The sequence below is a fragment of the Theropithecus gelada genome, unplaced genomic scaffold (assembly GCF_003255815.1).
Source record: "Theropithecus gelada isolate Dixy unplaced genomic scaffold, Tgel_1.0 HiC_scaffold_15884, whole genome shotgun sequence".
In the NCBI taxonomy this organism is placed as follows: Eukaryota; Metazoa; Chordata; class Mammalia; order Primates; family Cercopithecidae; genus Theropithecus; species Theropithecus gelada.
In genome coordinates, this window is record NW_020257641.1 from 4,691,028 (window position 1) to 4,694,767 (window position 3,740).

At 46.1% G+C, this 3,740-nt stretch overlaps 1 pseudogene; it reads left to right on the forward strand.

Moving 5' to 3' along the window:
• The window catches only part of LOC112617181, a 26,043-nt pseudogene extending 24,637 nt beyond the window's left edge, over positions 1 to 1,406 (forward strand).
• Positions 1,407 to 3,740: the final 2,334 nt, after the last annotated feature.

The following is a 3,740-nucleotide window of genomic DNA, read 5'->3' on the forward strand; positions in this document are numbered from 1 at the left end:
GCCTCCCAGGTTCACGCCATTCTCCTGCCTCAGCCTCCCGTGTAGCTGGGACTACAGGCGCCCGCCACCGTGCCCGGCTAATTTTTTAAAAAATATTTTTAGTAGAGACGGGGTTTCACCGTGTTAGCCAGGATGGTCTCTATCTCCTGATCTCGTGATCCTCCCATCTCGGCCTCCCAAAGTGCTGGGATTACAGGCGTGAGCCACCGTACCCGGCCACTTAAAATATTTTTGAAGGACCTTCCCTTTGCCGCTGTTGGAGCTCCCAGCCTTGCAGTGCAGCCCAGCTCAGGCCGCGGGCGCCTGGTAGCTGTGTGCTGTCTTCACCAAGAGCTAAGGCCACTCTTTGACCTGCTTTTGCTTCTGCCAATTGCAGGCCCTGCCCCGGGCTGGAACCTTGCTATGGGAATGTGAGATCGATTTAGATACTGCATGCAAATTTGGAAAACCTGGTGAGCTGTGAAGGCTATGAGTCCTCTGAAGACCAGTATGTACTAAGAGGTTCCTGTGTTTGGGAATATAATCTAGATTTTACAGAACTTGGTGAGCAGAAATGGGGAGAGTCTGGAAAACACCACGGCTTTACCCCTTTCTCAATGGTCACTGTAAGTAGTGGTCCCCAGATTCCCGCAGCGTGGGCAGGTTGATCAGCATCGTGTGCTCCTTGCTCTTGCCTTTGTGGTATATAAGTTGTTCCTCAGTGGTGGTCAGTGTTCTGCTGCACTGTATTCTGAGTGTCCTCCATCCTCCTACTGTTAACAGAGATTCACCAACTCAGCAGGACCTCCTTCCCAGGCTCGAAGTCTGAGTTCACAGGACCGCAGAATCCTGGTTGTGGTGCAACTTCTGGTTTTGGCAGTACTTTTGCAAGAAAGTTGAGGTCCTGGAAACTGGACGAATGTTAGAATATTTGTTTGGCCGCAATAGAGCAGCAATGCCCTTCTCAGGCTCATGGCACCTCCCATCCTTTCCTCCATCATCCTCTCATCCTATCCTCCTCACCCTCCCATCCTATCCTCCATCACCCTCCTGTCCTATCCTCCGTCACGCTCCCATCCTATCCTCTGTCACCCTCCCGTCCTGTCCTCCATCACGCTCCCGTCCTGTCCTCCGTCACCCTCCCGTCCTGTGCTCCGTCATCCTCCCACCCTATCCTCCATCATCCTCCCATCCTGTGCTCCATCACCCTCCCATCCTATCCTCCATCACCCTCCCATCCTATCCTCGTCATCCTCCCATCCTGTCCTCCGTCACCCTCCCATCCTATCCTCCGTCACCCTCCCATCCTATCCTCGTTACCCTCCTGTCCTATCCTCTGTTATGCTCCAGGACGTGGAGTAGCCACGCTTATCTGCCGCTTCATGAAGACTCAGGCAGCCATTCCGCATACTCAGACTCACATATGAAAACCAGAGTGGCTTCGGGATATGGTGGTGCCAGAAGCTGATAAAGCAGAAATGCGACGTCAAACACTGGATGTAAAACTTTTGGATTTTTCATCACTTCCTTTTTAGAAAAAGTGCTACCTCCTAACAACTGGGGAAGGGGATATTACAAAGTTCTGTGGTGTTTTGTCCTGTATAGTGTTTTTTATTCTGTTACTTGAGACCAAGAGTAGATATATGATGAAATACTTAAGTATCATATGTCAGTGTAGCATGCAGATGCATATTGCAGTTTTTGGAAGTGATGATTACTGTGGAATGTTAGAAATATATTGTTTAATTTCTGAAACCTGTGATGCCATAAGCAGCATTGGGAATGTAGGCATTGGACTAAAAGAAACTGTGGACAGAAAACTTCAGTCCGAGGTGGTTGTAGTTATTACCTCATAGAGACAATCATATTCTGTTTGGAATTATATTTTCTGGTGTCTGCTCTTCTTCAAACATGGAAGCCAAGCTATGGACTGCTAATTGTGGGTTCTGATCACTTTTGAACTCTGGAGCTTTGAATCCCTCGGTGGTGGTTCTGGTGGGGTGGCCTTCTGGGAAGTGGGCATTACCTTCTATAGGGAAAGGTGGAAACGAAGCTTCTAGAATGTGGCCGTGAATGATTGTGTGCTGACAGAAATGCTGGAAACCTCCATATTTCCTCAGTTCACGAGAGGTAAAGCTCAAATGCTTCAACAAAGGCCTTTTAAAAATGAAAGTTCTCTTTGGAATCTCAAATATTGTTGTAATAGTCTATTTCAATCTTTCATTAAAATGATAAGGTACGGCCGGGCGCGGTGGCTCAAGCCTGTAATCCCAGCACTTTGGGAGGCCGAGACGGGCGGATCACGAGGTCAGGAGATCGAGACCATCCTGCCGACACGGTGAAACCCCGTCTCTACTAAAAAATACAGAAAACTAGCCGGGCGAGGTGGCGGGCGCCTGTAGTCCCAGCTACTCGGGAGGCTGAGGCAGGAGAATGGCGTGAACCCGGGAGGCGGAGCTTGCAGTGAGCTGAGATCCGGCCACTGCACTCCAGCCTGGGCGGCAGAGCGAGACTTCATCTCATTTTTCTAATTTTTCAAAAAAAAATGATAAGGTACATAAAACAAAAAACAATCTTTGTTTTCAGTGAACAAGTAATTCATTCTCATTGTGGAAAAATTAGAAAAAGCCAATAGACAAAGGAAAGGATTACCCTTCATCCCGCTACCCCAAAGTAATCTCTGATGACATTTTGGCTACATCCTTCTGTATAGATCTATGTTAATTTTTAAACAAAATGGAAAAACAACCAGGTCTGGTGGCTCGTGCCTGTAATCCCAGTGCTTTGAGAGGCCAAGGCAGAGGGATCGCTAGAGCTCAGGAGTTTGAGACCAGCCTACAGGGAGACATGGCCTCTACGAAAATAGTCTAAAAATTAGCTGGCATGGTGGCAGTCCCAGCTACTTAGGAGGTTGAGGTTGGAGGACCACTGGAGCCCAGGAGTTTGAGGCAACAGTGAGCTATGATCGAGCCTGGGTGACAGAGTGAGGTCCTCTCTCCAAAAAAAAAAAAAAAAAAAAAAAGTGGCGACACATTGAACATAATTTTTATAAACTTGCTTTTTAAGATTGCACAATATATTATAAATATCTATCCCTGTATGTAACATATATTTCAGTAACAGTTTTTTAAAGGCCGCTTTGATAATATATCTGTTCTATAATATAAATGTATCATAATTTATTTAGAAAACCCCCATTATTGTACACTTAGTGAGTTTTTTATTTTGCTATGAATATACATCTTTGCACCCATTATTACAACTGTTTTTAAACTTTTTTTTTTTTTTTTTTGAGACAGAGTCTCGCTCTGTCGCCCAGGCTGGAGTGCAGTGGTGCAATCTCGGCTCACTGCAACCTCTGCCTTCTGGGTTCAGGCGATTCTCCTGCCTCAGCCTCCTGAGTAGCTGGGATTACAGGCGCCTGCCACCATGCCCAGCTAATTTTTGTATTTTTAGTAGAGACAGGGTTTCACCATGTTGGACCAGGCTGTCTGGAACTCCTGACCTCAGATGATCTGCCCGCCTCAGCCTCCCAAAGTGTTGGGATTACAGGCATGAGCCACTGTGCCCGGCTTAAACTTTTTTTAAATGAAAAATTTCAAGGAGACACAAAAGTAGAGACTAGGATGGTGAACTTTCACTTATCCATTCTCTGGCTTCAATAATTATCAAAATATCTTCAGTCTTGTTTAATTTTACACTCTGCCACTACTGCTATATTTAATGCAAATCTAATATCTCATAGTATTTTCACCATAAAT